Source organism: Pinus tabuliformis, chromosome 1_2 (assembly GCF_031772625.1).
Source record: "Pinus tabuliformis cultivar Carrire ecotype Pingquan chromosome 1_2, CPIR1, whole genome shotgun sequence".
Lineage (NCBI taxonomy): Eukaryota > Viridiplantae > Streptophyta > Pinopsida > Pinales > Pinaceae > Pinus > Pinus tabuliformis.
The window spans coordinates 824,537,544-824,563,483 of NC_142298.1; the positions used below are offsets into that span (position 1 = coordinate 824,537,544).

The 25,940-nt window shown below is 36.0% G+C and overlaps 1 pseudogene; it reads right to left on the reverse strand.

Annotated features, from left to right (window-relative positions):
* The window catches only part of LOC149208461 (cullin-3A pseudogene), a 94,735-nt pseudogene extending 69,841 nt beyond the window's left edge, over window positions 1-24,894 (reverse strand).
* Between the last annotated feature and the right edge of the window lie 1,046 nt (window positions 24,895-25,940).

Below are 25,940 nucleotides of genomic sequence, written 5' to 3' on the forward strand. Positions count from 1 at the left end.
GGGCTTAATATCCATTGGAAGACTATTGTACAATTTATTGAACCTTCTAATGAACTGCCACAACACTTTCATCAAATTGATCTTCTTAAGTACATTAAACATTTGTGAGTGAATACCCATGGTCTCTTTCTCTCCCATCTCTAGGTGAATTGGTGCTCCATTTCTTCCCATGTAGGAATAGAGTTATTAGGAAGCCCTTTAAACTATTTTCTTGCTTCTCCATCAAGGATTGGACAAAAGTCTTAAAAAGACATCCAAGTGTTCAACATTGAGACTTTTTGCAAAATTACAAAACACTGGTATATGCTTCTCTGTTGTTTGTTCATCCTCCCCCTAAAAGCGAGGAATAATTTTCAAGTATTCTTGAGGCATTTGATTCAACTGTTGTGGCAACTAAATAGGTGCATACCTATTCAACAAAAATGCAAGTGCTTCCATGTTTTCTCCAGAACTTACTAAACCTTGAGTACCAGCAGATGTAGAACCTAACTGAGGAGGAAATGGAGTATGAAAAGGTGGCAAGGTAGTTATGGGTTCAGGTTGAATAGCTATAGCAGATACTGAGAAATAAAAAAACTCTAAAGATTGTTCTTAATAGTTGGGTTCTTGACATGAAGTGGATGGTGAATGTTTGGATGAAAGATGTGTTGAACTGCTACCAGGTGCAGACAGTGTAGGACTTGGTGTAACTGGAGTTTTTGGCCTTCCAACCCTCTTTGAAACTAGTCTCTCAAGGTTTGAAAGGGCTTGAACCTTTTTTTGTGAGGTGTCTAACCTCGTATGAGGCCTCTTTGAAGCCAGAGTTATTTCTTTCTGTTCAATACAACCAAATATTTCCTCCTCACTGAACAACGAGAGGAAAATATTAAAAACCCAAGGAATAGTGTTGTTATCTTCTCTCCCTGGAAACAGTGCCAATTAATGTTGTCCCTTAAGAAACCAATTTCTTGGCTATGTAGAAATTGTTCTTAAGACATTAATGTTTATTATTCTTGTCACTTATTTGTATGATATATCCTCAAATGAAGGACCCGAAAGACCAAGTTCTTAACCCTTAATACTTAGGTGATATGAAAGTCTCAGAATGCCATATGATGCTGGATATAAATGCTGAATGAAGAATGCTTTGAAAGGTTAGAGACAATATGTTGTTTTTCACATAAACTATTATTTGTAACACTTTGAGAACTTAAAGACAATATGTTTTTTTCATAGAAACTATTATTTGTAACTTAGAAGAAATGTAGAAGTAGGGGTTTTGAGTATAGGAGTGATTTTTTTAAGGAATTTTGACTTCATTCACATAAGTAAACAAAGACCTATAGCATCATTACTATACTTAAAGAAAAGAACACATATGATGACACATAACAGAGAAGTTACAAAATCATACCCAATAATGTGTGGAAAACTTATGATTCCTTCATTAATCAACAGTCTATCAAAAATACAGTAGCCTAGTCTCTAGGTTCTTCAAAATTCGAACCCTTTTCTTATAATTTTGCCTCCTTTATACATCATGTGATAGTTGATAATCACCAAAACTGTCAAACTGCTTAACTATCTCCTAACTGTCTAAAGTAGAAGTCATTACAGAATATTACATTGGAGGGTAAAAGACACCTCATTCTCAAGAAAACAAAATAACAAGTAATAGAAATTAGAATATATTTGATGATGGTTTCCTGTCGTTCGGATATATGGCTTGACTGCTGATGAAGTATCTCTGTAGATGTTTTGATAATAGCTAGACTATTTTAACATAGCAAAACTGCATCATTACAAGATTATGTGCGTGGTTGTGGGTTATAGGCCCACGTATGTATCGGAAATGTTCGGATTGGCGGAAACACAAAGAAACCCTTATGACCCACATATATATCAGAAGTGCTTTGATTGGTGGAAACACAAAGAAACCCGACCAGTCACCATTCCTTTGGAGTTTCAGTCATCCACCTCTAATTTTAGTTATTCTGCTAAAACAGTGGAATTGGTTGATTTACGCAAAATATGGAAAACCTTTAGTTACTATGGAACCTAAAGGAATTTAGACTCCAATTCATAATCTTATCACGTCCACCTTTTCCACAAACCTTTGCCTTCCCCGCAGACCCGTTAGGAAACAAACTGCAGTTAAAAGACTTCTCGAGTCCGAAATTTATAATAAAACCCGTGCACTTTTTGACGCGATATCCATCAGATCTCCTCCCTTATTGATGAGCGACTGTGATTGATCCAGACCTCAATGGATTAAATCACACTCCATAAACCATCGTGTCTATTTTCTGAATTAAACATCATCCTTATTAACCACGCAATTACCATTAGATATGCATTCTTCAAGCGAATGACCCTCATCAACTGAGATTTTAACTAGATTTTATAACTTCTCGCATCTGATTTTGGAGTAAACCTCACCCTTGTTAATGGCGCAGCTACCATCAGATCTGCTTCCTATCATTCTAACAGCTTAGGTCTTCTCCTGGGTTTCTCGTGTTCAAAATCTGTCAATAATATAAAAAAATTCATTTCTTTCGGATTTCTACATTTTCTTTTATTTCCGTTGTAACCTAATATTTGTTTTTTTTTCACTTTTGTGATAAAACTAAAAATAAAATTAAAATGATAATGAATGCTACAACATCTAGCTCCACCTGGGGATAGTTCTTTTGCCACATAAGCACTAAGACCCGCAGATCAGTGCCTTCACCTTGGGCATGGAGTCACATATTGCTTAGCCAATTTAAATTCTATGGAATTTGTATAATGAATTCACTCTGGTATCTACAATGATAGGATGCTTGTGCTTCAAAACTAGAAATAATGTTTGAGGTACTGGCCATTTATAGGCATCTGTAAAGATTCACCATCAAGATTCTCCAGAAAGAATGTAATATTTTCCCTTTTTTCTATAATTCTGAATGGGCCATACAAGAGAGGATCAAACATTCCATGTTTACCCTTATTTTCTCTTCTAGTATCCCACATTAATACCAGGTCTCCAACTTTAAAATCAATTTATTTTTCCTTTCTATTAAAAATACCCTTCATATTTAATTGATACATAATCAAATTATCTCTTACCTTATCCCTGCTTTCACTCATCTCCACTACCTTATGCATCCTTCTTATCAAAGCATTGGGTTCTTCTTTTGCCTCCTGAATCATTGCAATCATAGGCTTCACAAGTTGACTTGGGAACAGAGATTGAGCTCCATACACTAACTCAAAATGTGATTTTCCTATAGACCTTCTTGTAGTCACTCAGACAACCCATAAAGAAAACTTTAATTTAGAATCCCAGTCTTTGTGATTATCTGCAATAGTTTTCTTATGGATCTTCATCAATATTTTGTTAGTGGATTCAGCCAATCCATTTCCCTGTGGATGATAAGCTATTGAATGAGATAAAATAACATTATACTTCTGACAAAAAGCAACAAACTTACTTGAACTGAACACTTGAGCATTGTCCGTTATGATTTTGACAGGGCATCCAAATATGCTAAAAATATTTTCCTCTAAGAACTTCATCACCACCTGGTCATTTTCACTTTTAGTAGGTATAGCTTCTACCCACTTGGTGAAATAATCAGTACCTGTAAGAACCCACTTGTGTTGTCCACTTGAAGGTGGGTTAATTTCTCCAACAAAATCTAGTCCCCATTGTCTGAATGGTTGTTCTATGAAGACTGGGATCAAAGGCAAGGGAGCTAGCCCCTTCTTCTTAGCAAAAAGCTAACACTTCTGTTAGCTTCTGACAAACTTATATGCATCACCAAATAGGGTGGGCCAATAAAACCCCCCTTGGAGGATTTTATGTGCAGTGACCTTGAAACTATAATGTCCACCACATAACTTCTCACGATAATCTTTAATGATCTCTGTAAATTCATCCTCTGTTAAACATAACAATAAAATTTCCACGGGATCCTTCCAATAAAATGTGCCCTCAACAATCACATATGGTTGTGCTTTGATTTTTAATGCTCTATATTTTGTTCTATCCAAAGATTGAGGACAAGAGAGAAAACATAAATAATGGACTATGTCCTTTTACCATTATGAACATAAAAAATTATATCTGATCTTCATACCTGGATTTTATTTTTCTTCACCTTCTTCAATTATTTGCTCATTTGTAGGTGTTAGCAAGTTGATTCCCAATGCCTGAAAATTTGACTCTGTCAACATCTTTTCCAATCCCTGCCCTTTCACCAGCTTTGTGGGCTTTATGTCCAGGTCATACTCTTGAATCTTGGCTATCCATTTCCCTCTTTTGCCTTCCACATCACCCTGGATGAAGACATCCTTTACAACAACATTTGGCACATAAGCAATGATTTGTGACTGCAGCACATAAGTCTTGAAGCCTTTAGAGCTTTTAGAAAAGCATATACCTGTTTCTCAAGATTATTGTACTTTAGTTCAACATCTCTGAGAATCTTGCTAAAGAAAGAAACTGGTTGCTCCTTTACTTCATCATTTTTCTGTAACAAAACAATATCTATTGAATTAGGTGATGCAAATGAAAAAACTTGAAAAGGCTTTTGATAATCAGGGTTAATTAAAACAAGAGCTGCTTGTAATGATTCTTTAATACTGGATAATGACTCTCTGGCTTCCTTGGTCCAATGCACCTTGTTTTCCTTCTTCAACATATTGGTAATTTCTTTTACAATTTCAACATAATTGGACACAAACATCCTTAGAAGATTTATTTTTCCCAGAAATTTTCGAAAGTCTTTCTTACTCCTGGGCAGGGGTCTTTTCTACACAACTTGCACCCTTGCTGGATCTATCTTCACTCCATCTCTAGAAACAATGTGCCCCAGCAGTTTGCCCTCATCTAGAGCAAAAATAGACTTCATAGGATTCAAGGAAAGCCCAAGTTTTCTACATTTTTCAAAAGTCTTTTTAACATGCTCTAGATGCTCCTCATCAGACTTAGAGAAAATAATTATGTCATCCAAGTATATCACTACAAAATTATCTCCCACAAATGCAATGTCCATTGCCCTCTGAAATGTTGCACCTGCATTCATCAATCCAAAAGGCATTCGAGCATACATAAAGGTCCCCCAAGGAGTTATGAATGCAGTCTTTTTCTAATCTTCCTTATCAATAGCCACCTGGTTGTACCCAGAGAACCCATCTAGCATGGACATCTTGAATGATCCTGTTACCTTCTGCAACACATGATCCATTTTAGGTAACCGATAGTCATCTTTTAAGGAAGCCCTTTTCAGATTTCTAAAGTCCACACATAACCTTAATTCTCCATTTTTCTTCCTTACAGGCACTAAATTGGTCACCCAGTTAGAGTACTTGAGTGGAACTATTATCTTAGCATCAAGAAACTTTCTGACTTCTTTCCCAATCAATGGTAAAAGAAGAGGGTTTATCTACCTAAGTTTCTGCTTAAATGGCTTAATCTCTTCTTTCAAGGTAATCTTGTGCTGAACAATATTTACATAATATGTTTTGAGATGCTCATAGGACCAACAAAAAACATCAATATAGTCCCTGAAAGGATTAATGTATCTCTCCTTATAATTAAGTGGAACTCCATTAAATAATTTGACTAACCTGGGCTCCTTCTGGGTTCCAATATTGTGATCTTGAATCTGCTCATCTTGTGAAATTTTCTCTGAATTGAGAGTGACATCATTGGACTTAAAAAGTCTTTCAAGAGGGACAAGCCGCCTTGGCAGAATATTATCTTTCAATTGAATAATTTTTTGATTAACTATGGAAGTTTTCAAACCACTTACTTTTTCACCTTCTGTTTTTTCATCTTCATCTTGATCAATCTATGTGCCCTAAAAATCTTCAATCATATTCAAGAATTCCTTAATCTACTGATCATCCTCAAAAATCTGCCTGTGTTTTATATTATCAGATATAGAAGGCCTGGGCCTCATTTCAACATCATATCTTAGCATTGGATTTATAGTAGGCCTAAAAGTACGGGTAGCCACAGCCAAAGAGTTTGCTGATCTATTTCCATCTCTTGTAATGAACTGTATGTTAAAAGCCTCAAAGTTCTCAACCAAATTCCACACTTCATTTCTGTATACCCTAAGCCTAGGGTATTTTGTTTGATAATGGTTCTTTATTTGCTTTATAATCAACTCTAAGTCTCTGAAACAGAAATTGGCTAGACTCCCATTGGTTTTGTTGTTTGCAGAAAAATGATCAAGGATTCATATTCTGCCACATTATTTGTTGCCTCGAACTCCAATTTAAAAGAAAAAGGGATCATATTGCCTCTAGGTGTAATTAGAAGGAAACCAACACCTATTCCTTCTCTAGAATAGGCTCCATCAAATAAACACTTCCACAACCCTTCTGTTTGTAGCTCTGTATTTACACTGGCTGAAGTAAGCTGCCTCTGATTATCTTCAGCCAGCTCTACATTGTCATACAACATGAAGCAAGAAAAGTCATCTTTCTCTTGGCTATATATAGGTGAATTACTTGCTCTGTTCTTTGTGATTGTCATTACAAATCTTGTTTCTCTATAAAAACTTCTTTCTTCTCCACCAAAAATTGGTATGACATCATAAGTAAAATCCAGTTTCAAAACACCACCCAATTTAGCCCCCGATGACCTAGATAGCAACATTCCAAACCTAGCAGGGATATCTGCTACCACTACATCCATTACCAAGCTTCTAGCTAGGATGTGGGCTAGTGACACCATCATATCTTTAATGACGCCCAGAAACTTGACTTTATTTGAATCAAAATAATATAGGTATCTGTAAGGTTTAGTAACTTGTAGGTTTAGTTGTTTCATCACTGATAATGGCATATGGTTATGTGAAGCTCCTGAATCAAACATACAATTATGCAAGAGAAAATCATGAATCAATAAAGAAATGTAGAAAGGAGATGTTGAAGAATCTACCTCCTCCACATGTGGACCAAAAACCACTACTGGTTCATCTTTTTGCAGATTCACAGTGCCATTTCTATTCACATTCTGAGATATATTGATAAACTCAGCAATCTCCCTTTAATAAACTAGTGTTTTAACCAACTCTGTGAGGGGCACCTGAATTCACTTCTATCTTGAGAAGACTCACCTTGTAGTATTTTGGTCTTGCTATTTGTATTCTGATGTTGCTTTCCTTTATTAAATTGTTTTGCAGGCTATGGTTGTTGTGGATTCACCTTTTATAGGGGAGATGAAAATTGCTACTCACCTTCATTTTCTTGAACTCTTGATCTTTTACTTGATCTCAAGTCATATTTCTTATGTAATTCTACCTGAATAAAATCAGAAAACTACTTCCAATATTCATCAATTTCATTCTCATCATAAATAACATATGTTTCAATATATTCATATTCTTCTCCCTTAACACCTAGTTCCTCTTCATCTACTACATACAATGTAGAAATATGATCATCACGGTCCCTGGAATGCTCTAGTACTTCATTAGGATCTGCCTCTAAGTAAAGTGGTGCTCGAACCTCATCTTGATATTTTCTCTCCTTCTGCAAAATTTGCAGAGGTTGTCTTATATATTGAGGATTAAAGTTTCTGTTCTGTTGTGCTTTCCTTTGAGAATTCTTACTCTCCAATTCTAACTTAATCAATTTACCAAACAAAGTTTTAATTACATTATTCATATCCTCTAATGTTTGAATTTGAGAGGATTTCACTTTAGCCTTTCCCTTACCTTGGATAGGTGTGTCTCTGGTGCTTTACCTGCAGCCACCAAATTTGTTTCTATTTCTAAAGAATCAGTTTGGATTTAATCAATGGTTGTGGATCTTCTCTCCCTCAATGTTAACCCAAAATCTGATTCAAAAGCCCCTGCAAAAGTTATTTTTGCACCAACATGAGGGGTCTTAATCTCCACAGGAAGACTATTATACAGTTTATTGAACCTTCTAATGAACTTCACAACACTTTCATTAGATTTCTTCTTAATAGCATTAAACTCTGTGAGTGAGTGCCCGTGGTCTCTTTTCTCTCCCCATCTCTGGATGAACAGGTGCTCCATCTCTTCACGTGTAGGAATAGAGTTATTAGGAATCCCTTTAAACCATTTTCTTGCTTCTCCATACAAGGATTGCACAAAATGTCTTAAAACAACATCCAAGTGTTCAGCATTGAGATTTTCCGCAAAATTACAAAACACTACTATATGATTCTCTGTTGTTTGTTCAACCTCCCCTGAGAAACGAGGAAGAATTTTCAAGTATTCTTGAGGCATTCGTTTCAACTGTTGTGGAAACTGAATAGGTGCATACCTATTCAACAAAAATGCAGGTGCTGCCATGTTTTCTCCTGAACATACTGAACCTTGAGTACCAGCAGATGAAGAACCTGACTAAGGAGTAAATGGAGTATGAAAATGTGGCAAGGTAGTTATATGTTCAGGTTGAATAATTATAGCATATATTGAGAAAGAAACAGACTCTAAAGACTATTCTTGATAGTTGGGTTCTTGAAATGAAGTGGATCTTGAATGCTTATATGAAAGATGTGTTGAACTGCTGCCAGGTGCAGACACTGCAGGACTTGGTGTAACTGGAGTTTTTGGCCTTCCAACCCTCTTGGAAACTAGTCTCTTAGGGTTTGAAAGGGATTGAACCTTTTACTGTGAGGTATCTGACCTCGTATGGGGCCTCTTTGAAGGCATAGTTATTGTTTTCTATTCAATACAACCAAATATTTCCTCCTCAATGAACAACCAGAGGAAAATATTAAAAACCCAGGGAAAAGTGTTATTGACTTCTCTCCCAAGCAACAACGCCAATTAAGGTTGTCCCTTAAGAAACCAATTTCTTGGCTATGTAGAAATTGTTCTTAAGACATTAATGTTTATTCTTGTCACTTATTTTTATGATATATCCTCAAATGAAGGACCTAAAAAACCTAGTTATTAACCCTTAATACTTAGGTGATATGAAAGTCTCAGAATGCCATATGGTGCTGGATATAGATGTTGAATGAAGAATGCTTTGAAAGGTTAGAGAAAGTATGCTTTTTTTCACAGAAACTATTATCTGTAACACTTTGAGAAGTTAAAGACAATATGTTGTTTTCATAGAAACTATTATCTTTAACTTAGAAGAAATGTAGAAGTAGGGGTTTTAAGAATAAGAGCGCTCTTTTAAGGAATTTTAACTCCATTCACATAAGTAAACAAATACCTGTAGCTTCATTACTATACTTAAATAAAAGAAGACATATGATGACACATAATAGAGAAGTTACAAAATCATACCCAACAATATGTGGAAAACTTCTGATTCCTTCATTAATCAACAGTTTATCAAAAATACAGTAGCCTAGTCTCCAGGTTCTTCAAAATTTGAATCCTTTTTCTATAATTTTGCCTCTTTTTATACATCATGTGACAGTTGATAATCACCAAAACTCTCAAACTGCTTAACTATCTCCTAACTATCTAAAGTAAAAGTCATTACAAAATATTACATTGGAGGGTAAAAGACACCTCATTCTCAAGAAAACAAAATAACAAGTAATAGAAATTAGAATATAACGGATGATGGTTGCCCACTGTTCGGATCTGTGGCTTGACTACTGATGAAGTGTCTCTGTAGATGTTCTGATAATAGCTAGACTATTTTAATACAATAAAACTATATCTTTACAATATTTCATGCATGGCTATGGATTATGGGCCCACGTATGTATTGGAAATGTTCTCATTGATGGAAACACAAAGAAACCCTTATGACCCACATATATATTTGAAGTGCTCTGATTTTTGGAAACACAAAGAAACCCAACCAATCATCGTTCCTTTGGAGTTTCGGTCATCCGCCTCTAATTAAAGTTATTCTGCTAAAACAGCGGAATTGGTTGATTTACACGAAATATGGAAAACCTTCAGTTACTACGGAACCGAAAGGAATTTAGACTCTAGTTCATAATCTTATCATGTCTGCCTTTTCCACAAACCTTTTCCTTCCCCGCGGACCCAATAGGAAACAAAACTGCAGTTAAAAGACTTCTCAGTCCGAAATTTATAATAAAACCCATGCACTTTTTGACACGATATTCGTCGGATCTCGTCCCTTCTTGATGAGCGGTTGTGATTGATCCAGAATTCAACGGATTAAACCACACTTCATAAACCATCACGTCTGTTTTCTGAATTAAACATCATCCTTGTTAACCACGCAATTACCATCTTATTTGCATTCTTCAAGTGAACGTCCTTGATCATCTGAAGTTTTAAATCGATTTTATAACTTCTCGCATCCGATTTTGGAGTAAACCTCTCCTTTGTTAACCACACAACAACCGTTAGATCTGTTGCATGTCGATATGATGACTCAAATCTTCTTCTAGGTTTCTCATGTTCAAAAGCCGTCAATAATATAAAACAACTCATTTCTTTCAAATTTCTGCATTTTCTTTTATTTCCATTATAACATAATATGTGATTTTTTTTTCATTTTTGCAATAAAACTGAGAATAAAATTAAAATGACAATGGATGCTACAACATCTGGCTCCACCTGGGGATAGTGCTTTTGCCACATAAGCACTGAGACCCATCGATCAATGGCTTCACCTTGGGCATGGAGTCACATATTGCTTAGCCAATTTAAATTCTATGGAATTTGTACAATGATTTCTCTCTAGTATCTACAATGACAAGAAGCTTTTGCTTCAGAACTGGAAATAATGTTTGAGGTACTACCCATTGACAGGCATCTGTAAAGATTCACCATTAAGATTCTCCAGGAAGAATGTATTATTTTCCCTTGCTTCTATAATTTTGAATGGGCCATACCAGAGAGTATCAAAATTTCCATGTTTACCCTTAACTTATCTTTTGGTATCCCACCTTAATACCAGGTCTCCAACTTTAAAATCAATTTCTTTGGCCTCTATGTCAAAAATACCCTTCATCTTTGATTGATACATAATCAGATTATCTCTTACCTTATCCCTTCTTTCACTCATCTCCACTACCTTATGCATCCTTATTATCAAAGCATTGGGCTCTTCTTTTGCTTCATGAATCATTGCAATCACAGGCTTCGCAAGCTGACTTGGGAACAAAGCTTGAGTTCCATACACTAATTCAAAAGGTGATTTTCCTGTAGACCTTCTTGTAGTCACTCGAACAACCCATATAGAAACCTTTAATTTAGAATCCCAGACTTTTTGATTCTCTGCAATAGTTTTCTTAAGGATCTTCATCAATATTTTGTTAGTGGATTTAGCCAATCCATTTCCGTGTGGATGATAATCTATTGAATGAGATAAAATAACATTATACTTCTGACAGAAAGTAACAAACTTACTTGAACTGAACACTTGAGCATTGTCTGTTATAATTTTGACAGGGCATCCAAATATACTGAAAATATTTTCCTCTAAGAACTTCATCACCACCTGGTCATTTTCCCTTTTAGTAGGTATAACTTCTACCCACTTGGTGAAATAATCAGTAGTTGTAAGAACCCACTTGTGTTGTCCACTTGAAGGTTGGTTAATTTCTCCAACAAAATCTAGTCCCCATTGTATGAATGGTTCTTCTATGAAGACTGGGATCAAAGGCAAGAGAGCTAGCCTCTTCTTCTTAGCAAAAAGTCAACGCTTCTAACAAACTTATATGTATCACCAAATAGTGCGGGCCAATAAAACCATGCCTGGAGGATTTTATGTGTAGTATCCTTCCAACTATAATGTCCACCACATAACTTCTCATGATAATATTTAACGGTCTCTGTAATTTCATCCTCTGTTAAACATAACAATAAAATTCCCACAGGATCCTTCCAATACAATCTGCCCTCAACAATAACATATGGTTGTGCTTTCATTTTTAATGCTCTATATTTTTTCTATCCAAAGATTGAGGACAAGAGAGAAAACATAAATAATCGACTATGTGCTTGTACCATTATGAACATAAAAAATTATATCTAATATTCATACCTGGATTTGATTTTTCCTCACCTTCTTCAATTATTTCCTCATTTGCAGGTGTTAGCAAGTTGATTCCCAATGCCTAAAAGTTTGACATGTCAACATCTTTGCCAATCTCTACCCTTTCACCAACTTTGTGGGTTTTATGTCTAGGTCATACTCTTGAATCTTGGCTATCCATTTCCCTATTTTTCCTTCCACATCACTCTGGACTAAGACATCCTTTACTGGAGCATTTGGCACATAAGCAATGATCTGTGACTCCAGCACATAAGTCCTAAAGGCCTTTAGGGCTTTTACTAAAGCATATACCTGTTTTTCAAGAATAACGTACTTTAGTTCAGCATCTCTGAGAATCTTGCTAAAGAAAGCAAATGGATGCTCCTTTTCTTCATCATTTTTCTGTAACAAAACAACAGCTATTGAATTAGGTGATGCAAATGAAAAAAGTTGAAAATGCTTTTGATAATCAGGTCTAATTAAAACTGGATTTGCTTGTAATGCTTCTTTAATCCTGGAGAATGACTCTCTAGATTCCTTGGTCCAATGCACATCATTTTCCTTCTTCAACATATTGGTAATTTCTTTTACAATTTCAGCATAATTGGACACAAACCTCTTTAGAAAATTTATTTTTCCAGAAATTTTTGAATGTCTTTCTTACTCCTGGGCACGGGTATTTTTTGCACAACTTGCCCCCTTGTTGGATCTATCTTCACTCCATCTCTAGAAACAATGTGCTCTAGTAGTTTTCCATCTTCTAGAGCAAAAATAGACTTCTTAGGATTCAAGGAAAGCCCAAATTTTCTACATTTCTCAAAATTCTTTTTAAGATGGTCCAAATGCTCCTCATTAGACTTAGAGAAACTAGTGGCATCATCCAAGTATATCACTACAAACTTGTCTCCCACAAATGCAATGTCCATTTCCCTCTGAAATGTTGCACCTGCATTCATCAACCCAAAAGGCATTCAAGCATACATAAAGTTCCCCGAAGGAGTTGTGAATGCAGTCTTTTTCTGATCTTCCTTATCAATAGCCACTTGGCTATACCTAGAGAAACCATCCAGCATGGACATCCTGAATGACCTTGTTACCTTCTGTAGCACATGATCCATTTTAGGTAACATATAGTTATCTTTTAAGGAAGCCCTATTCAGATTCCTAAAGTCCACACATAGCCTTATTTCTCCAGTTTTCTTCCTTACATGTAATAAATTGACCACCTAGTCAGAGTACTTGAGTGGAACTATTATCTTGCCATCAAGCAACTTTTTTTTTTCTTTCTCAGTCATTGGTAAAAGAAGAGGGTGTATCTGCCTGAGTTTCTTCTTAAATGGCTTAATCCCTTCTTTCAAGGGAATCTTGTGCTGAATAATATTTACATCATATGTTTTGAGATGCTCATAGGACCAACAAAAAACATCGATATAGTCCCCGAAAAGCTTAATACATCTCTCCTTATAATTAAGTGGAACTCCATTAAATAATTTGACTAACCTAGGCTCCTTCTGGGTTCCAATATTGTGATCTTGAATCTGCTCATCTTATGGAATTTTCTTTGAATTGACAACTACATCAATGGAGTTAAAAAGTATTTTAAGAGGGACAAGCCCCCTTGGCAAAATATTATCTTTCAATTGAATAATTTTTTGATTAACTATAGAATATTTCAAACCACTTACTTATGAACATGTTGAAGCCCCGAAAATCAGGTCTACAACAAGGGGGATAACCACCCAGTCCAGACCTTGGTTAGCAGCTCCTTTTCCATTTGGTATAGTGGATCCGACTGGGGATATAGGACCAGTTTCCCAGTTTATGTGTGTGTGTGTGTGTGAAGAATTGATATTTCCCTTTTAAAATTTCCTAAGTGAGATGCTCTAATTCTAACTCTAATCTAATAATATGCAAATTGTATTCTAATAAGTAGAAATATCTAAGTCTACACTAACCCGGGGTGTAATCCTTCTGTTATGCGATCTAAAATGATTTCAGATAACAATTGGTAATAAAGATCATTCAACTGTTATGAGAAAAGAATTCAATAAAGATGAACCACTTCGTATAAAAAGTTAGACGAAACAGTTGTGAAAAACATATCACATAATAAGCTACTCATACATTAAGAATAAATAAATAGCTATCACCGTACAAAAGTGCAAAATGATAACTCAAGCATTCATGCATCAATATATAAACAGCTAAACATGAATATCACTTTTAACACAAAGGCAAAAATAGTTAAGAGATAAAAGTACCATTTATAACTAGTCCTACTCATGAGCTTCAAGCAATAATGACTTATCTCCTCTTAATCCAACATCCACTAAGAGTACAGAAGTGCAACATCAGTAGCAGATATTAAATACAGATATCAATACCTCCTGTTCCATTCATTCATCAAAACCTCCTCAGAGGGTACAAAAGGGCATGTTTTGGGGATAAGTTTTTGACAAATATCAGGACCCTTCTCTAAATGCATGAGAAGGGTTTAAATACTACTAACTAAATCTAAAAATAACTTATTACAAAAATGTAGGATGCGGTTTAAATGACCGTCCTTATTTTAGGCAAAAATAAAGCAAAATTAAAACTAAAACTGAATCTAAAATTAAAACTGCTAACTATTTTTGTATCTGATCCTTGAAATCGCATGCATTCAGCATTTGTTTGAGAAGAGTTAGCTGGCTGACTTCCGGCTTTAGCTGTGCTGTGAAAATAGAATCGGCAAGAGCTGGCGCCATCTTCTCAACAGAATTGATGATACACTTGAGAGTCATGCACTCGCTCTGTGGTTTTACAAAGTGTGCCCAGTAATAATCCCAATTCAATTTAGTTAACCTTTGGATTGATTCTACCTTTTCTTGAGCCTTTTGTCTCCAGTCTATCTGCAATTTCTGAGCTTTTGGTAGATACCCTAGAGTGGTTTTTGAGATCAGATTTTCCCTATGCAAATTTTCATTTATACAGTCAATAACGCAGTTTGCTGCCGTGGCTGCTTCTTCTGCTGCTTGTTCTTCTTTTCTAATTTGCGCATCCCATTTGTTAAAGAGCATTTCTTTGTGATTGTCGTTGATTATTGGTGTGCCTGCTCTTTTTCCCTCCTATGTTTCTTGCTAAGCCAAATATTCAGTAACTCATTTATCAATTAAATCATAATCATGTCATAATTCCATGACTTGATTAGTGATTTTATCACTTATTTCACAATACGAGTTCCACTGTGATATTCTTTGGCTCAATGCTTCCTGTTGCTGCAGTAGTTGTTTGTTCAAGGAAGTGGATTCTGTGATGAATTCTGTAAGTTTAGGATCATCCTTGTGCATCTCTTGCATATCCTATAATTGTTTTTCTCTCTCAGCCAAACTGGTTTGGTAGTCTATCTGCATTCGTTGGAAGTCCTGCTGTAGCCTTTCAAGCTGTTTCTGTGCTTCGTTGTTGGCGTTGGCTTGTTGCAATTGTTGTTGCAAAACTTGTATCTGGTCTTCCTTTTCTTTTAACAGTTGATGTACCTCAGATGCTTTATCAATAGTTTCTGAGGCATATGCTCCTGTGATCTGAGATAATTTGGTGAGATTCTCAGTGGGATCGGTAGTAGGATCTCACCATAGGACGTCTAATTTCTTTACATCATGAGAGAGCACGTTCTCTAGTTTTCTTTTCGTCCTTTGTCTTCTCACTACTGCCTTGTGTTGTGGACCATAAAATATATCAAGAGGAGGAATCTCTTTTATCTTGAGTATAAGTTCATAGGATGGGGTAATAGGAATATGTTCCATATCTGAGACATTGCTAATTGTTCCTGTGACTATATCTTCTGTTGTCTGTACATTACTCACAGGTGTCTTTGTGCCTTGTCCTTCAAGATTGATCAAATCATTGAAGGTCTCCCATTCTTTATCTAGCTCAGTTCTGACTGATGGTGGCTGAACGATGAGAGAGGGAGGATCTATTTGTGGGGAGGTAAAATCCTATTGCTGTGGGAGCTCTTTTGATTGGGCAGTATCCTTTACTGACCCCTCGCTTTTACCATGGTCACTTTCTGATCTCTTGGAATGTTCAGATGTTTCTTTCCTGGACTTAGATTTAGATCTATCTGTGCCTGAACTTCCACTAAGACTAATACTTGGAGTTGGTTCCCTTACGGGTTCCAAGCGTAATTTTTCCAAGGGGATACTAGCTAACCTCCTTTCCCTGTATATCTTGAACTGCTGAAATTCTACTGGAGGGAATCGCATTTGAGCCGAATGCAGAATTTCTTCAAGCATACTTTTCTGTTGGAATATGTCATCAAAAAGATCTTCTTCTCCAGAAAATACCTTTATTTTGAGTGCAGTAGTGAAATTCTTAGCAATATCATAAGGGTTGAACGGTCTTCCTAGAAATTTGAACAATTGTAGACATGTTATGTTGTTTACTTCTTTGAATGCATGGCCTACATCAAATAGTGAAAAGGCCCCACAGGCCACAGGAAATTGTGGCCAAATAGCCTTCTTTTTGTCTTTCAAATCTTTAGTAAAACCTCCTTCTCCGCAGGTTTGATAATCAATTTCTCGTGCCAAGAATTTATCAGGAACGTACAAGGGTAAGATGTGAGGGGAAGCGAGAATTCTGAATACCCTAACATATGTAAACAATTCTTCTCCAAACCATCTCACAACAGGGAGTATATCTACCTCTGCTTCAGGAGAAAACCTTGGAACATCCTTATCATGCAACACTTTGTACATGGGCAGCATGATTCCATGACAAATCTTGTAGAAATACGGAGTGAACTTAGAATCCCACAATTCTTTATGATAAACATGAATGGGTAAAGGGTCTTGAGTCGTCCATTTCCAGCCCATCAAAGGAAACTTGGAAATATAACAGATCACATCCATCACATATGCAGATAAGTAGAAAGGGGGATAGATCCTCTGAGAAACAGTTCTTTTAGACCGGTAATCTACAATGGTTGTGACTAAGTTATTAGACAATATTTTAGCCCAGTAAACTACAATAGCATTGGTGGCGGCATCCAATAATGGTAGCCATTCAGACGAAAATTTGTTAATGTCTGGCTTCCCAAGAAGTCTACAGAGCATAGCAGCAGCAAAGCAATACGGGGAGGTGAGAGAACCAGTGCTATACATACCATGTTTGTCCTTTTTTAGTGGTTCATCCCTCCTTGACTAGTCTTTGATGCATTCTGCCAGGTCTTGATTTTCTTTTGCAAACTTCTCCATGAACTGTTTGTTATAAGTCACCTGTGGCTCTGGCAAATGATACATGAGCCTAAAATCTTGTAAAGTGAATGAGCCAATGAGTCCTTGACCCTGAGTCTTAAACTGTCTATTTCTGATACCAGTGCTGTCCAGTATCCATTTAACCATGTCTGTGTATGGGAGAATTTTGGGCCTCGCCGCTATTCAATGTAAGAACGAACAAGCTAGCTCTGTAATGGATGCCTTAGAAGAACTATGTGAGCCTGCAGTAGCCTCAACTTCCATCACTCTGGGATTCTCTTCCTCAAGTAGACTATACATGCCTTCCCAAGTAGTAATACTAGCGTCTCTGTTACAGGCAGTGTCTGTATACAAGGGCACCATTTCTTTCTCTTCAGAGCTCAGAGCTTTGCCTTTCTTCCCCGTAATATCCTGTATACTACTTTGTATATTTCTCTGTTTTTCGTTCCTGCAATTTACAAGTGAAGTGAGAATGATGATAAGGAAAGGTGACGGGAAAGTCTTTAATGCGAAAGACATATAAAATATACCACCATACGTGAAATGACTCTTCGATAAGCATGACACCATATTCCATTAATGACTGGAAACTAACTCATTAATTAGCATTAAAGCGCATAACCATGTCTCGGTTTATGGAAAATACTTTTTCGAACGACGAGCCCGAAAGATCTGCGATGAAGCGATTTTGCGATTTGCTTCGCAATATCGGAGATCGCAACATTACAAAATCACAACATCGCAGAATCACAATATTGCAAGGTTGCTAGCTCGATATATCACATTATCACATTATCGCATTATCGCTTTACCGCTCTATCGCAAAATCACAATATCGCAATATCACAATATCACAGGAGTGTGACATATGACAATTTTCATTCATCTATTTTCTTTTAAATGCGATTTGCGATATACACCATTGCATATCGGCAGTTCAAAGTTTTTCAACGTAAGCGGTCTTTGATGCATGCAATGCGATATATGTTTGTAGTCCCGTATCACGACTTCGCAATCTTAGAAATTGGCTTGCAAGGAGGTATCATGTTATCCTTTTTGCGATGCGATATTTCCTAAGGAATAATTCTACTTTATCATAAAACTTAAGATTTTTTAGATTTTTCAAGGGTATTCTCATAAGTTTATGATGGTAAGTTTTATTGAAAAAGGAAATTCAAGCACTAATTGATTTTTAAATTTTTGACTAAGGGTCCCCACTTATTTAGTATTAGTAATAACACCAAATAAGAAGGGGAGTTTTTGCTGGCCACAACAGAACCTTCTGTTGTTTCATCTTCATCTTGATCAATCTCTGTGCCCTGAAAATCTTCAATCATAGTCAAGAATTCCTTAATCTGTTGATCATCCTCAAAAATTTGTCAGTGTTTTATATTATCAGGAACAGAAGGCCTATGCCTCATTTCAACCTCATATCTTAGCTTTGATTTTATAGGAGGCCTAAAAGTACTAGTAGCCACAACCAAAGATTCTGCTAATATGTTTCCATCTCTTGTAATGAAATGTATGTTGAAAGCCTCAAAGAATTTCTCAACCAAGTCTCACACTTCATTTATGTATGCCCTTAGCCTATGGTGTTTTGTTTGACAATGGTTCTTTATTTTCTTTATAATCATTTATGAATATCCAAAAACAAAAATTGACTGGACTCCCATTTGTTTTGTTGTTTACAGAGCAATGATCAAGGATTCATATTCTACCACATTATTTGTTGCCTTGAACTCCAATTTAAAAGAAGAAGGGATCATATTACCTCCAGGTGTAATTAGAAGGAAACAAGAACCTGTTCCTTTAGAATAGGCTCCATCAAATAAGCACTTCCACACCCATTCTGTTTGCAGCTCCGTATTTACACTGGGTGAATTAAGTTGCCTCTAGGTATCTTCAGCCAACTCTGCATTGTCATGGAGCATGAAGCAAGAAAAGTCATCTTTCTCTTGGCTATAGATAGGTGAATTACTTTCTTTGTTCTTTGCGATTGTTTTTACAAATCTTGTTTCTTTGTACAGTCTTCTTTCTTCTCCACCAAAAATTGGTATGATAGCATAAGTAAAATCCAGTTTCAAAACGCCACCCAATTTAGCCCCCCATGACCTAGATAACCAAATTCCAAACCTAGTAGGGACATCTACTACCACTACATCCATTACGAAGCTTCTAGCTGGGATCTGGGCTAGTGACAGCACCATATCCTTAATGACCCCCAGAAACTTGACTTTATTTGAATCAAAATAATACAGGTCTCTGTAAGGTTTAGTAACTTGTAGATTTAGTTGTTTCATCAATGATAATGCATAAGGTTATGTGAAGCTCTTGAATCAAACACAAAATTATGCAAGAGGAAATCATGAATCAGTAAATAAATCTAGAATCGAGATGTTGAAGAATCTACCTCCTCCACATGTGGACCAAAAACCACTACTGGTTTATCTTCTTGTAGATTCACAACGTCATTTATATTCACATTCTGAGATAGATTGATAAACTCAGCAATCTCTCTTTGATAAACTGGTGTTTTAACCAACTCTGTGAGGGGCACCTAAATTCTGATTTTTTCTAATTATTTAGTGAGACTAAACACATGAAACTGTTTAGTATTCCTTTCATTTTCATCTTCACTTCTCTTCATCACTGAAACCTCTTGTGGAATGGAAACAAGTTTTTCTAAAGGAATTTTTTCACTTCTGTCTTGAGAAGACTCACCTTGTAGTATTTGAGTCTTGCTATTTGTATTCTGTTGTTGCTTTCCTTTATTCAATTGTTTTGCAGGCTGTGGTTCCTGTGGACTCTCCTTTTGTAGGGGAGCTGAAACTTGGTGCTCACCTTCATTTTCTTGAACTCTTGATCTTTTCATTGATCTCAAGTCATATTTCCTATGTAAATCTGCCTATATAAAATCAAAAAACTGCTTACAATATTCATCAATTTCATTGTCATCAGAAATAGCATCTGTTTCAGTATATTCATATTCTTCTCCCTCAACACCTAATTCCTATTCATCTACTGCATACAATGTAGAAATATGATCGTCATGGTCCCTGGAATGCCCTGGTACTTCTTCAGGATCTGCCTCTAAGTAAAGTGGTGCTTGAACCCGATCTTGATCTTTTCTCTCCCTCTCCAAAATTTACAAAGGTTGTCTTCTATATTGAGGATTAAAGTTTTTGTTCTGTTGTGCTTGCCTCTAAGAATTCTTACTCTCCAATTCTAATTTAATCAATTTATTAGACAAATTTTTAATTACATTTTTCATATCCTCTAATGTTTGACTTTGAGAGGATTCCACTTTAGCCTTTCCCTTATCTTGGACAGGCTGTGTCTCTAGTGCTTTACCTACAACCACCAAATTTGCTTCTATTTCTAAAGCATTAGTTTGGATTTGATCAAGGGTTGTGGATCTTCTCTCCCTCAATGTGAACCCAAAATCTGATTCAAAATCCCCTGCAAAAGTTATTTTTGCACCAACAGGAGGGGGCTTAATCTCCACTTGAAGACTATTGTACAGTTTATTGAACCTTATGATGAACTCCCCAACACTTTCATCAGATTTCTTGTTAATAGCATTAAACTCTGTGAGTGAATACCCATGGCCTCTTTTCTCTCCCCATCTCTGGGTGAACAGGCGCTCCATCTCTTCCCATATATGGACAGAGTTATTAGGAAGCCCTTTAAAACATTTTCTTGCTTCTCCATCCAAGGATTGCACAAAATGTCTTAAAACAACATCCAATTGTTCAACATTGATATTTTCTGAAAAATTACAAAACACTGCTATATGCTTCTCTATTGTTTGTTCATCCTCCCCTGAGAAATGAGGAAGAATTTTCAAGTATTCTTGATGCATTTGATTCAACTGTTGTGGCAACTAAATAGGTGCATACCTATTCAACAAAAATGCAGGTGATGCCATGTTTGTTCCTGAACTTACTGAACCTTGAGTACCAGCAGATGTAGAACCTGACTGAGGAGTAAATGGAGTATGAAAAGGTGGCAAGGTAGTTATAGGTTTAGGTTGAATAACTATAGCAGATACTGAGAAAGAAACAGACTCTAAAGACTGTTCTTGACAGTTGGGTTATTGAAATGAAGTGGATGGTGAATGTTTGGATGAAAGATGTGTTGAACTGCTACGAGGGGCAGACAGTGTAGGACTTGGTGTAATTGGAGTTTTTGTCCTTCCAACCCTCTTGGAAACTAGTCTCTCAGGGTCTGAAAGTGCTTGAAACTTTTGATATGAGGTATATGACCTCATATGAGGCCTCTTTGAAGCCAACGTTATTGCTTTCTGTTCAATATAGCCAAATATTTCCTCCTCACTGAACAACTAGAGGAAAATTTTAAAAACCCAGGGAAAAGTGTTCTTGACTTCTCTCCCCAACAAAGTTGCCAATTAATGGTGTCCCTTAAGAAACCAATTTATTGGCTGTGTATAAATTGTGCTGAAGACATTAATGTTTATTATTCTTGTCACTTAATTGTATGATATATCCTCAAATGAAGGACCTGAAAGACCTGGTTCTTAACCCTTAATACTTAGGTGATTTGAAAGTCTCACAATGCCATATGATGCTGGATATAAATGATGAATGAAGAATGATTTGAAAGGTTAGAGACAATATGTTGTTTTTCATAGTTTCTATTATCTGTAACACTTTGAGAAGTTAAAGACAATAAGTTGTTTTCACAGAAACTATTATCTGTAACTTAGAAGAAATGTAGAAGTAAGGGTTTTAAGTATAGGAGCACTCTTTTAAGAAATTTTAACTTCATTCACATATGTAAACAATGACCTGCTACTTCATTACTATACTTAAAGAAAAGAAGACATATGATGACACATAATAGAGAAGTTACAAAATCATACCCAACAATGTGTGGAAAACTTCTAATTCCTTCATTAATCAATAGTTTATCAAAAATACAGTAGCCTAGTCTCCATGTTCTTCAAAATTCGAACCCTTTTTCTATAATTTTGCCTATTTTCATACATAATGTGACAGTTGACAATAACTGAAACTGTCAAACTGCTTAATTATCTCCTAACTATCTAAAGTAAAAGTCGTTATAGAATATTACATTGGAGGGTAAAAGACACCTCATTCTCAAGAAAACAAAATAACAAGAAGTAATAAAAATTAGAATATAACTGATGATGGTTTCCAGCTGTTCGGATCTGTGGCTTGACTGCTGATGAAGTCTCTCTGTAGATGTTCTGATAATAGCTAGATTGTTTTAACATAGAAAAACTGTATCTTTACAAGATTTCATGCGTGGCTGTGGGTTATGGGCCCACGCATGTATCAGAAATGTTTTGATTGGCAGAAACACAAAGAAACCCTTATGACCCACATATATATTGTAAGTACTCTGATTGGTGGAAACATAAAGAGACCCAACCAATCACCATTCCTTTGGAGTTTCGGTCATCCATGTTTAATTTTAGTTATTCTGCTAAAACAACGAAATTGGTTGATTTACGTGGAATATGGAAAACCTTTAGTTACTACGGAATTGAAAGGAATTTACACTCCAATTCATAATCTTATCATGACTGCCTTTTCCACAAACCTTTCCTTCCCCACAGACCCAATAGGAAAGAAAACTGCAGTTAAAAGACTTCTCGGGTCCGAAATTTATAATAAAACACATGCACCTTTTGATGCAATATCCATCGGATCTCGTCCCTTCTTGATGAGTAGTTGTGATTGATTCAAACCTCAACAGAATAAATCACACTTCATAAACCATTGCATTTGTTTTCTGAATTAAACATCGTCCTTGTTAACCATGCGATTATCATCGAATCTGCATTCTTCAAGCAGACAGCCCTGATCAACTGAGGTTTTAACTCGATTTTATAACTACTCGTGTCCAATTTTGGAGTAAACCTTGCCCTTGTTAACTGCGCGACTGCCGTTAGATCTGATACCTGTCGATTGTACAGCTTATATCTTCTCCCCTATTTCTCGCGTTCAAAATCCATCAGTAATATAAAACAACTAATTTCTTTCAGATTTCACATTTTCTTTTATTTCTGTTACAACATAATATTTGAATTTTTTTTTCATTTTTGCGATAAAAATGAAAATAAAATTAAAATGACAATGGATGCTACAACATCTGGCTCCACTTGGGGATAGTGCTTTTTCCATAGAAGAACTAAGAACCATAGATCAGTACCTTCACCCTGAGCATGGAGTCACATATTGCTTAGCCAATTTAAATTCTATGGAATTTGTACAATGAATTTACTCCGGTATCTACAATGACAGGATGCTTGTGCTTTAGAACTAGAAATAATGTTTGAGGTATTGCCCATTGACAGGCAGCTATAAAAATTCACCATCAAGATTCTCCAGGAAGAATGTATTATTTTTCTTTGCTTCTATAATTCTGAATGGGCTATACCAGAGAGAATTAAACTTTCCATGTCTACCCTTATCTTCTCTTCTAGTATCCCACCTTAATATCAGGTCTCCAACTTTAAAATCAATCTCTTTGGCATTTCTGTCAAAAATACCCTTCATCTTTGATTGGTACATAATCAAATTATCTCTTACCTTATCCCCGCTTTCATTCATCTCCACTACCTTATGGATCCTTATTATCAAAGCATTGGGCTCTTCTTTTTCCTCCTAAATTATTGCAATCACAGGATTCACAAGCTGACTTGGGAATAGAGCTTGAGTTCCATATGCTAACTCAAAAGGTGATTTTCCTGTAGACCTTCTTGTAGTCACTCAAACAACCCATAGAGTAAAATTTAATTTAGAATCCCAGTCTTCTTGATTCTCTCCAATAGTTTTCTTAAGGATCTTCATCAATATTTTGTTAGTGGATTCATCCAATCCATTTCCCTGTGGATGATAAGATGTTGAATGATATAAAATAACATTATTCTTCAAACAAAAAACAACAAACTTACTTGAACTGAACACTTGAGCATTGTCTATTATGATTTTGACAGGGCATCCAAATCTGTTCAAAATATTTTCCTCTAAGAACTCATCACCACCTAGTCATTTTCCCTCTTAGTAGGTATACATTCTACCCACTTGGTGAAATAATCAGTAGCTGTAAGAACCAACTTGCACTATCCACTTGAAGGTGGGTTAATTTCTTCAACAAAATCTAGTCCTCATTGTCTGAATGGTTCTTCTATGAAGACTGGGATCAAAGGCAAGGGAGCTAGCCTCTTCTTCTTAGCAAAAATCTAACACTTATGATAGCTTTTGACAAACTTATATGTATCACGAAATAAGGTGGGCCAATAAAACCTTGCCTAGAGGGTTTTATGTGTAGTAGCCTTCCAACTATAATTTCCAGCACATAACTTCTCATGATAATCTTTAATGGTCTCTGTAAACTCTTCCTTTATTAAACATAACAATAAAATTACCATAGGATCCTTCCAATACAATCTGCCCTCAACAATCACATATGATTGTGCTTTGATTTTTAATGCTCTATATTTTGTTCTATCCAAATATTGAGGACAAGAGAGAAAACATAAATAATGGACTATGTGATTGTACCATTCTGAACATACAAATTTATATCTGATCTTCATACCTGGATTTGATTTTTCTTCACCTTCTTCAATTATTTCCTCATTTGCAGGTGTTAGCAAATTGATTTCCAATGCCTGAAAATTTGACTCTGTCAACATCTTTGCCAATCCCTGCCCTTTCACCAGCTTTGTGGGCTTCATGTCCAGGTCATACTCTTGAATCTTGGCTATCCATTTCCCTCTTTTTCCTTCCCTATCACTCTGGACTAAGACATCCTTTACTACAACATTTGGTACATACGCAATGATCTATGACTCTAGCACATAATTCTTGAAGGCCTTTAAGGATTTTACCAAAGAATATACCTGTTTTTCAAGAATATTGTACTTTAGTTCAGCATCTCTGAGAATCTTGCTAAAGAAAGAAACTGGCTTCTCCTTTTCTTCATCATTTTTTTGTAACAAAACAGGAGCTATTGAATTCGGTGATGCAAATGAAAAAACTTGAAAAGGCTTTTGATAATCAGGGATAATTAAAATTGGAGCTACTTGTAATGCTTCTTTAATCCTATAGAATGACTCTCTGGCTTCCTTGGTCCAATGCACCTCATTTTCCTTCTTCAACATATTGGTAATTTCTCTTACAATTTTAGCATAATTGGACACAAACCTCCTCAGAAAATTTATTTTTCCAGAAATTTTTGAATGTCTTTATTACTCCTGGGTAGGGGTATTTTCTACACAGCTTGCACCCTTGTTGGATCTATCTTCACTCCATCTCTAGAAGCAATGTGCCCCAGCAGTTTTCCCTCTTCTAGAGCAAAAATAGACTTATTAGGATTCAAGGAAAACCCAATTTTTCTACAATTCTCAAAAGTCTTTTTAAGATGGTCCAGATGCTCCTCATCAAATTTAGAGAAAATAGTGATGTCATCCAAGTATATCACTACAAACTTATCTCCCACAAATGCAATGTCCATTGCCCTTTGAATGTTGCACCTACATTCATCAACCCAAAAGGCATTCGAGCATACATAAAGGTCCCCTAAGGAGTTGTGAATGCAGTTTTTTTCTGATCTTATTTATTAACAGCCACTTGGTTATACCCATAGAACCCATCCAGCATGGACATCCTGAATGATCCTGTTACCTTTTGTAGCACATGATCCATTTTAGGTAATAGATAGTTATCTTTTAAGGAAGCCTATTCATATTTCTAAAGTCCACACATAGCCTTATTTCTCCAT